Source organism: Zingiber officinale, chromosome 9A, assembly GCF_018446385.1.
Source record: "Zingiber officinale cultivar Zhangliang chromosome 9A, Zo_v1.1, whole genome shotgun sequence".
Lineage (NCBI taxonomy): Eukaryota > Viridiplantae > Streptophyta > Magnoliopsida > Zingiberales > Zingiberaceae > Zingiber > Zingiber officinale.
In genome coordinates, this window is record NC_056002.1 from 124,486,137 (window position 1) to 124,497,338 (window position 11,202).

At 36.8% G+C, this 11,202-nt stretch overlaps 1 long non-coding RNA gene and 1 other non-coding gene across 2 annotated transcripts; one reads left to right on the forward strand and one right to left on the reverse strand.

Moving 5' to 3' along the window:
- The first annotated feature begins 6,631 nt into the window (after positions 1-6,631).
- On the forward strand, positions 6,632-7,319 carry LOC122021453. Its single transcript, XR_006122553.1, has 4 exons — positions 6,632-6,648; positions 6,844-6,895; positions 7,170-7,215; positions 7,287-7,319. It is a non-coding gene; the product is annotated as an uncharacterized LOC122021453 (long non-coding RNA).
- Positions 7,320-10,482: 3,163 nt separating this feature from the next.
- Positions 10,483-10,588, reverse strand: LOC122022078. The gene has a single exon (XR_006122821.1). It is a non-coding gene; the product is annotated as a small nucleolar RNA R71 (small nucleolar RNA).
- Positions 10,589-11,202: the final 614 nt, after the last annotated feature.

Sequence of the window (11,202 nt, forward strand, 5' to 3'; positions counted from 1 at the left end):
ACAGTGTCCAAGGCGCCTCGGATGCAAGGCTGGAGCTGGCTGCGAGAAGCTGCTCAAGGCGCCTTGATGAACAGTGGAAGGCGCCTTGAACAGCTGAAGGCGCCCTGTGAACAGTGGAAGGCACCTTGAGTCTGTGATAAGATTCGACCAGTTCGCTCCTCATCTCCCCGGCTGACTCGGCTGTTCAAGGCGCCTTGGTGAACAGTAGAAGGCGCCTTGAACACCCTTTATAAAGGGTTTCGACCAGCAGCTCAAAGAGAAGAACTTCCAAGCAATCTTTCTGCTACAAGCTGCTCACGAGACGATCCCGAAGTGCTGCTACGAGACACCGACGACCCGGAGCTCCGAAATCTTCAGATTACGATATTGTCGTCGGTATAACTGTACTTTTTCATTATACTTAACTGTATTACTTGTACTCTTGTCGAACTTATAGTTGTTTCCCACGGAAAGCGATCAAGGATCGCGGGCCTTCGAGTAGGAGTCGTCACAGGCTCCGAACGAAGTAAATTCTCTTGTCTTTCTGTGTGGTTGTTTACTTTCCGCTGCGTTACTTCTCCGATAGATTTTACGATTCCGATAATTGAACGATTTTAGCCACGAGCGCTATTCATCCCCCCCCTCTAGCGCGTCTCGATCCAACAGTATACTTCTTCTTTAATAAATCCGTTTAAGAACGTGGATTTTACATCCATTTGAAATAGCTTGAATCCTTTGTGTGCTGCATAGGCCAGCAGCATCCTAATGGATTCAAGTTTTGCTATAGGAGCATAGGTCTCATCATAGTCTAGCCCTTCTACTTGATTGAACCCTTTGGCTACTAACCTGGCTTTATTTCTTACTATTTCACCTTGATCATTTAATTTGTTTCTAAAAACCCATTTAGTCTCAATTATGGTTTTGTTAATGGGTTTAGGCATTAATTCCCATACCTGATTTCTTTCAAATTGGGCCAATTCTTCTTGCATTGCTATAGTCCAATCTGGGTCTGGTAGGGCTTCTTCTATGGTTTTGGGTTCAATTTTTGAGATTAAAGCTATTTGACTCTGGTTTCTATAGGATGACCTAGTTCTTACGCCTACAGTTGGATCACCCAAGATTTGGTTAGATGGGTGATTTGTGCTTGTTTTGGTTGGTCGTATGTCATTTGAATTAGTTATTTGTTCTTCAGATTCAATAGGTTCAGGTTGAGTTTCGTCATCTTCTCTGTTTATTGGATTAGCACTTTGTATATCCTCAGTTTCAACTATAGTGTCTTCATCAAATTTTATATTTGTTGTTTCTTCTACTTTTAGGGTATTCTTGTTATATACTCTATATGCTCTACTAGTGGTTGAGTACCCTAAAAATATTCCTGGGGTTGTTTTTAATGTAAATTTTCCTAAGTAATCTTTAGTGTTTAAAATAAAGACTTTACACCCAAATACTTTTAAATAGTTTAAGTTAGGAATTTTATTATAATAAATTTCATAGGGGGTTTTATTTTGAAATTTATTAATTAAGATCCTATTTTGAATGTAGCAAGCTGTACTAACTGCTTCAGCCCAGAATTGATTAGACATATTATATTCGTTTAACATGGTTCTGGCAGCTTCTTGTAAGGTTCTATTTTTACGTTCTACTAAACCATTTTGTTGGGGGGGGGTTCTAGGGCAGGAGTATTCATGTTTGTACCCATTTATTTCACAAAATTCAGTGAAGTTGTGATTCTCAAATTCTCCTCCATGATCACTCCTTATCCTTTTAATTTTAGTATGTTTTTCATTTTCTGTTAATTTGCAAAAATTACTAAATATTTCAAAGGTTTCATCTTTTGTTTTTAGAAATTTTACCCAGGTGAACCTGGAGTAGTCATCAATTATAACTAAGCAATATTGATTCTTGCTTAGTGACTTGGCTCCATGTGAATCAAATAGATCTAGGTGAAGGAGCTCAAGTAGATGGATAGTTCTAACCGTATTGGTTGACTTGTGGGTAGACTTGGTTTGTTTTCCTTGTTGACATGCATTACAGATTGAGTTTTCAATAACTTTTAATTTGGGCAACCCTCTAACTAGTTCATTTTGACTCATTTTTGAAATGAGTCTTGTGTGCGTGTGACCGAGTCTTCTGTGCCATAACTCAGTTTCCTCTTGTTGTGTTAGAAAACACTTTATTGAGGATGATGGTAGATAGACGGTGTAGACATTATCTTTTCTAGTGCCCTTAAGTATGATTTTTGGATTATCGACATGTTTGACTATACATTCAGACTTGGTAAAATTGACTGAATAACCAGTATCGCATAGTTGACTTATACTTAATAAATTGAAATTAAAATTTTCAACTAAGAGTACTTTTCGAATAATAAAATCAGAATTAAGTTCGATATTACCTTTTCCGATTACTTTCAGTTTTCCATCGTTGCCGAATGCAATTGATCCTAGGTTCTTTAGTTTTAACTTAGTGAACTTCAACCGATCTCCAGTCATATGTCTGGAACATCCACTGTCCAACATCCATTGATCCAATTCCTACACATAAAGTAGTTGATGGATCAAAAGACAGTTTGATTGAGGTAAGTTCCTAATTTTGTATCTTACCTAATCTGAGTTGATTCTATGGGGGTTTGTTTGGTGATTTGACGTTTAATTTAATTTTGAAAAATGTTTAACTTAACTTAAGTAAGATTTAAAATTGAGTTTGCTTAGTCATCTCACCCGATCTATGTTTTCAATTAGGGGCTCCTATTATTCTGTGAGATGAATTAGTTCAATTTCTAGGATTTTGTTTAACTTTATGTTAGATTCGGGTTTAGCTTTGGGTTCAACAAGTAAGCGTTCTTTGGATAAACTTCTGGGCTATGGTGAGTCACAAGGAGCTCATTAAAGTAACCATGCCTTCGAGGTTTCCCAAATAGTCCTACCCATTGAGTTTAATACTAAACCTTGGTCTAACTAGTTAGGATCCATTTAAGGGTAGCTTCGGTTAGTTCCACTTGGCCAAATGCACCAGGTCGAAGCCATATCTTCCTAGACATGCGATGCCCAAGTTTCCCCAACGTACTATCATCCAAAACCTTCACCAGTACTGTTTTTCAAGTTAAATCTAACCCTTTTAATCTATCCTTATTTACCCTGTCGAGTAATCTACTATTGTTTACCCATTTCGGGTAGATTAAGTTCGGTTACCCAGTTGGATAAATAGATTTCGGAGTTGCCAGTTATTCTGGACCCTCCTTCTATTTTGATTTTTGGATTTTCGAATTAATTTCGAATTTTGAATTTTGAGTTTTAGATTAATTTCGAATTTTTAAATTTGAGTTTTTAGATTAATTTCGAATTTTTTAAAGATTAATTTCGAATTTTTAAATTTGAGTTTTAGATTAATTTCGAATTTTTAAATTTGAGTTTTTAGATAATTTTGAATTTTTTAAAGATTAATTTTGAATTTTTAAATTTGAGTTTTAAATTAATTTCAAATTTTTAAATTTGAGTTTTTAGATTAATTTCGAATTTTTATTGTTTTAGCTCCCCCTGGATCATAGCCTCGATAAGGTTTATTGAGGTAATGTATTTGATCCTTAGGAACCCAATAATATCCAAGTCCAACTTGATTGATCAGGTTGGACTTGGCAACCCATGCTTGGACCATTTTTCTATTTGGTTTGTTTATTAAGGATAGGTAAGATTTATATTTCTTTTTATATCCTAGTCCAGTTCGATTGTAGATTACCCTTTGAGTTCCAAGAATTAAGTCAAGATTCTTGGATCCCAAGGAAAATCGCTCTAGAGTTGTTTTCAAATCCTTGACTTGACTTTTCAGATTGGAATTCTCTTCCTTAAGTTTTTGAACTTGAGTTGAGGTTCCAGTCTGAACTTGATCAGTTAAGGATTCATTGTTAGGCGTTTCTTTAAGGAGTGTTACCTCCTTTAGAAGCGCTTTAATTCGAATCTTAGACTTAGCTACTTTATGCATTAAATAATTAATTAAACTATATAACTGACTTTTACTTATAGAGGGGTTCGGCCCTTCGGAAACGGATGCGGATCCGTGGCTTCTCTCGGACTCGGCTTCCGATTCGTCCTCACTTTCGGATCCGTTGGTGAAGTCCCGGGCTGTCAGGGCAAGAAAGTTCGTCTGTTCTTGTTCTTCGTCGTCGGATTCCTCGGAAGAAGACTCGTCCCATGTTGCCTTCAATGCCTTCTTTCTTTTGGGTTTCTTTGGATCCTTCTGGTTCGGGCAATTCGCCTTGATGTGACCCTTCTGATTGCACCCGTAGCATGTCACTTCGAATTTGACCTTCGAGCTTGGTTGGGCTTCTTTAGACTGAATGGCCTTTCTGAGATCTTTTTTGTTGAAGCCCTTCTTTTTGCAGAGCTTCTTTACTAAGCTAACTATCTCGATTGTGAGTTCATCGTCGTCTTCTGAGTCTGGTTCTTCTTCTGACTTAGGTTCGGTTCTTTGCTTGACCTTTGACTCACGCAATCTCCCTGTTCCTGCAACCAAAGCCAACCCTTTCTTGGTCGGGCGTGCATTAGTCTGTTCGTGAAATTCGAATTCTGCAAATAGTTCATCTAATTTAATGTTAGACAAGTCCTTGGAGACCTTGTAGGCATCTACCATGGATGCCCACAAGGTGTTCCTTGGAAAGGCGTTTAGAGAATACCTTATGATGTCCCGGTTGTCTACCTTTTGTCCAATCGCATGAAGACCATTGAGCAGATCTTGAATCCGGGAATGGAGTTGGGTGGCTGTTTCACCTTCCTGCAATTTGATGTTAAATAATTTATTAAAAATTAAGTCTCTTTTACTTACTTTGGTGTCGGATGTCCCTTCGTGAAGTTCAATTAGCTTTTCCCACAATTCTTTGGCGCTGTTGAAGGGGCCGACGCGGTTGAGTTCTTCTTTTGATAGGCCACACTGGAGGGTGCAGGTTGCCTTGGCATTAGCTTCCACTTTCTTGATCCTCATACGGTAGTGGTGTGCCGGCGCTATTAGTCGATGGTTCGAATCCGGTTTTGACAATCATCCAGACTTCAAAGTGAGTCTGGAGATATGCCTCCATCCGACTTTTCCAGTACCCGAAGTCATCTCCGGTGAATAGCGGAGGGCGGGCAGTACAATAGCCTTCTTGAAGGGCCATTTCAGTTTTACCTAAAGCGAAAAAACAACCACAAAAAAATGTCCCAGGACTTGGTCCTGGCTTAGTAGTGCGGAAGAAAAAAAATGAATCACGAACTCGGGTGGTGTTGCACCAATTCCGAGAAAAACCGATTCGAGGGAAAGAGAATTAGAATATAGCTATGAGGCTAAATTCTAATCGACTCCAAAAAAATACCACGAAAAGATATTTTGAATGGTGGTTGCACCGATTCAAAATGACCCCGCTCTGATACCAATTGATGGATCGAAAGCGCTAGAGGGGGGGGGGGGGTGAATAGCGCTCGTGGCTATATATTTTTTTTTAACGATTTAAAACACAAAATAGAAACGCAGCGGAAAGTAAAATAAAACACACAGAGACGCAGGTGTTTTACTTCGTTCGGAGCCTATGACGACTCCTACTCGAAGGCCCACGGTCCTTGACCGCTTTTGGTGGGCAACAACTATATATCGGAAAGATTACAATTTAAATTACAATCAGTGTAATAAAAGAACTAATACCGACAACACAAGATTGAAGAGTCTGAGCTTTGGGTTGTCGACGTCGAGTAGTAGCACTTCAAGATCGTCTCGTTCACAGAAGACAGCTTAGCAATTGATGATCTTTGGCTGCACCCTCGACCCTCTTTTTATATGACCTTCCGGGCGCCTGGACCCCTTCCGGGCGCCTGGAGTGTGACGTGGCCAACCAACCAGGATGCTCCACGTGGCGAAGTCGCGGCAGGGATAACATTTGGTCCCGGGCGCCCGGACCTCCGGGCGCCCGGATCCATCCCGGGCGCCTGGACCCCTTTTTCCAGCAGGTTCTTCACCTGCAAAACAAGGTTAGTCCGAGCAATAATACCCTACAAGACAGTGTTAGATTCTGATAAAACATAGTAACGAATAACTGACAGTCTTCGGACTGTCCGAGTCTGACTTCGGATTTCCTACCGGAAGCCCTAGGTCGACCCGACGCCTACTGTTCCCTCTACGGGGAACGCGTCCTCACTTACTCCCCTCAGGAGAGATTACCTGATGCCAGTCCGGTCCTCCAGACCGACTGGACTTTCCGCCTAGGGTTACCACCACCCCTTAGGGTTTTTCACCTGCCTAACCGCATCTAGGACTTTCCTGAAACACTCATTCAAACATGTTGGATCACACACTAACTTAACTTTGAATCCTTTGCCATTATCAAAACTAAGGTTCGATCGTCGGATGCTTCCCGCACCAACAATATCTACACTTTTGTTCACTTTTAAATTTGGGTGTTCACCATAAATGGATATCAACTCCATTGCAACTGCATTTGCAGTTCTTGACAAAGTAGAGCTGTGTTTGAACTATTGCTGATTGCTTATCTTGAGTCTCTGGCTGCACTGCTTTAATTTGGGTTTTCTTTGTTATTAAGTTGTTCTTTGTTGGACTATGGGGTGGGTTAGTGTCGCTTGTTAATGAATAATCTGATGATTTATTTATCCGATGTGACATTAGCTTGTTAATGAATAACTTGATCACATGGTATGAATTAGTACTTTTATATTACCGAGTATGACAAGTCTGACAAATTTGTTTTTCTTCTAATTATTTTCATATTTATCCTGGCTGATAAACTATGTTTATCTTACATGATTCTAAAGCGTGCAAATTGCATTACATGATTCTATGTTCATCTTGCTGTTTCTTCATCTAAAAACTAAGTTTTAATTTTTGTAGGCAAGCTTTCTTCAGGCTGCTGTTGATTACAAAAAGAAACTTGGCTTCAAGGGTAATGTTTGCTCTTTCAGTCTATATAATTAATGCCATTCAAATTACTGAAAATTATGGAACAAATCAGAAACTTTCACTTCCTTAGTGTTTTGATTCCTAATGGAAACATTTCTTTTTCTTTGGCTATTATCAAAAATTAAGAACTAAATATCAACTTTATTGTTTGCATGCTTCTGGACGGTAGATATTTTGATTGCTTTGATTGATCCATTTGCCCGGGCATATCTGACACTTAAGTTGAGAATTGTTGCAATAATTTTGTCATCTCTCAGGAAATCTGCTTTTGGAACCCAAGCCGCAAGAACCTACAAAACACCAGTATGTATTGCTATCGTATCTGATTATGTTCATTGATTGTGCATGTTTTAATCTGAACTTCTCTGTATCAGATATGACTGGGATGCTGCAACAACCTTTGCTTTCCTTCAAAAATATGGCCTTCGTGGTAGTTATTTCCTCTCCTCTTTAATACACGAGCATTGTAGTTTTTTCTGAAAGTCGATTACAAGATATGTTTATTTTCTTGAGAAGGATTATTGCTCATAATTTTCAGATTTACCATCTCTCAAAATACTAAATTTAGAAGAAATAATATAACAAGTATCTTCTATATTATTTTGAAGGAGAAAAGGCTATACATGATTTTATTTTCCAAGGTCTGAAATACAGTTACAGACCAAGGAGTCTATCATCAACCGAAATAATATAGGCATGCCAATATACAATGTGAGAGGCACAAAGGAGGAGTAATTCGAGGAAAGGAAGAAGACAATGAGTTCACATCGTTAAGACATTAGCTTTTGCAGTCCAATGTTTGTTTAGTGTTCTTTTTTTCCCTATGAAAATAATATTTGGAATTTCTTGCAGTTTATCATTGTGAGTTAATAATTATATTTATAAGTTTTTAAATAAAATTTCAGGTTAGGGTGCTTTGTGAAAAAGCTAAGGAGGTTTTAATGGAAGAAAGCAATGTTCAGGTAGACATTACTTCTTTTAAGTAAGTTATTCAATCTAGTTAAGGTCCTTGTTAAAGTATAATGCTATTGAATTTCCTTGAAGTTGTTCACTCGCATGCTGGCCATGATCATTCTCTATTAAAATTCGAAAGGAGTGTCTATAGTTGATTCTCTAGCAAAGTTTCACATTTTGAACTCGTTTATTTTGATTTAAAATGTCTAAAACTTTTACTAATGTTTGATGGTAAAAGTTGGTGTTTGGTTCTTTATGCAACTTTTTATTGTTTGCTATGAAGTCACAATAGCAATGTTGTAACCTTCACAACTCTAATGTTGATGAATACCAGTGGGTATTCTCTGAGTACCTCCATTTATGTTCGAAAATTTCTTATATGGGTTGTTCACCTTTTTGGCATTGCTGTTTTGAATGTGGCTTTTGAGCTGTTTCTAGAACAAGACAATTCCTGTAAGGTCATTGGTATGTTGATTTGTTAACCTTGTATAATATTAGTTAATGTGAGTATTCATTCATTCATCTCCAATGATTGTTTTGTTTCTTTTGAGAGCCATCAGTAATGCTCATGTATGGACTTGAAACATATTTCTGCAGTTTGAAGAAACGTTGCATTTCTGCAACAACAGTGCATTTTGCAAGAAAGCGTTTGCAGAGAAGAAAGCATTTCATTTCTACAAGCTTTCTTTCTGCAGTTTAAAGAAACGTTGTATTTCTGCAAGCTTTCTTTCTTTCTTTCTGCAAGCATTTCATTTCTGAGTAATGAGTTTTGGTTCATTTATAAAAAATAGCTAGGAGAAGTAATTTTTTGGTTCAAACTATTGACTGTAATTTGTTGTTTATATTTCAGGTCAACTGTTCAATCTGTTCAAAGCTCACAAAGATCCTAGACAAAATCCAATTGCTTATTCCTGTAATAGATTGAGAAAGATAAGCTACTTCTTCAGTATTATGGTAGTAATTACTGTACTGTTTTGTCCCGTTCTCAAGCCGATAATAATTTTTGAGTGTAGCTAGTAGAAGTAAACAGATTGTTGACTTCGAGGTCCGCTAATTATTTTGTGCTTTTTTGTTTTATTTGTGAATATCACTATCTACTTTGAAATAGAATTAGTGTTAATTTTGATATTTACTAGCTTCTCATGTAATTAAATACTAATATTACTTCAATGTCAGAATTCTATTATTTTGGTATGAGTTTGAAATCATTAGCTGAGTTAATTATATGTAAAATTCGAATCTAGACATGGTAAAGGAAAAATAATAGTTTCGTAAATATACAAATAATGATTTTTAAATAATTTTTTAAAATTTTTTTTCTTTAAAACGACAACGCTTTTAAAGCGTTGAAAAAAGTATTGTCTTTGGAAAAAAATAACAATGCTTTTAAAGCGTTGTAATAGTGTTGTAAAAGCATTGTCTTTGTTACAAACGACAACGCTTTAAAAGTGTTGTCGTTGAGCAGACTTTTAACAATAGTGCCTTTAACAACGCTTTTTCAGGCACAAAGACAATGCTTTAAAAGCGTTGTCTATTAGCTTTTTTCTTGTAGTGTTATTCTTTCATTTCTTTGTTTACATTTCATAGTTTTACTTTACACTTGTCAACCCATTGATTAGTTGTTTAGCTAACTCGCTTTGAGACATCTTTAGTGCTTATTCCAGTCCCTGTGGATTCGATATCTTTTATTATTATTTGCGACATATCCGTACACTTGCGGAGGTCAACAAGTTTTTGGCGCCGTTGTCGGGGACTGCGCTATAACATTAGAGATTATCAATTGAGTTAGACTAAACATAACTTTTCTTTTCTTTTCATTAGCATAATTGAAACTAATCTTTAGAATTCTGTTTTCATCATTTGCATATCTTTCTAATTCTTGACAATTCCTTTTGTTGCAATTCTAATTCTAATTCTAACTTTGCATTCTTGCAATTCTAATTCTAATTCTAACTTTGCATTCTTGATTTCTAGCACTCTAATCTAACTTTTCTCTGTTTTATCTTTTGATCTAGTTTCTTTCATCTTCTTTTTTTGTAAACATATCTTGCAATCTTTAGCATATGAATTATTCTAGATATTTTTCTTTTTTCCTTTTATCTTTTCTTTCTTGTTTTCATTATGCACTTTCTTTCTTGCAATTTAAATTCTGCATTTTCTTTCTGGCTTTTCATATTGCATTTTATTTCTTGTCTTTGATTCTTCATTTCATGATTTTTTCTTGAATATCCATGAGCACTAACATGTCAAGCAGGCCCATGAGAAATTTTTCTAATCCCTTTTCTGCAAGATTTTTATCTCCCATTGTGCAACCTTAAATTGAAGCAGAAAGTCTCCAACTAGACCCAGAGTTAATTTTTATGATACAAGGTCACAAATTTGGAGGAGAAGTATCAAAAAGTCCTTATCTGCATCTTGAAACATTTTTAGAGATTTGTGATATGGTGAAATGTGAAGGAGTGTCAGCAGATGCAGTTCGATTGATGGCATTTCCTTTCAATATCAAGGATAAAGCAAGGACTTGGTTATATTCTCTCCATCCTCAAAGTATCACAAGTTGGGAGCAATTGGAGAAGCAATTTCTGAATCATTTTTTCCCTCCAAGCAGAACAGTGTATATGAGGAATTGCATAACAAATTTTGCTCAGGCATATGGAGAATCATTGTTTGAATCATGTGATAGATTCAATAGTCTTCAATGACAGTGCCCTCATCATGGTTTTGAAAAATGATTGATTCTGCACATATTCTATGAGGGAATTTCTTTCTCATACAAGAGTTTATTGGATTCATCAACTGGAGGTTCTTTTATGGACAAAAGTGTAGGTGAAGCATATATGTTAATTGATCAAGTGACATTGAACCTCCAAGAATGGTCGAATATAAGTTGGATGAAATCTCCCTCAAACATTCAAGGAGTGCAAGCCATAAATGCTATAGAGTCTGTCAAACAAATTGTAACTCAACCATCTATCAGTTTTGAAAATCACAAGTCATAGAACGGGGAGTTCAAACATTTAGGGGCAAAGATTGAAAGTATTGTTTCAAATTGGTTTAAAGAAGATCCCCCTCCTTCGAAGACAAGATCTAGTGAAAAGTGTGATGATGTTGGGTTGAGAATTGGAAAAAATCATGAAGAACTTCTGAAGAAGGACATGTTTAGAATTGAGGAGAAGAACAATAGAAAATCACATGAACTCAATTCCATTATTCCAGGAGGCTCACAAATGCCACAAGTACCTTTCCCTCAACGATTGATCATACCAACACTAGATAAGCAAGTTGAATCTCCTCCACAAGGTAAAAAAGAATATGGAAAATTAGAAGTACCTTTCC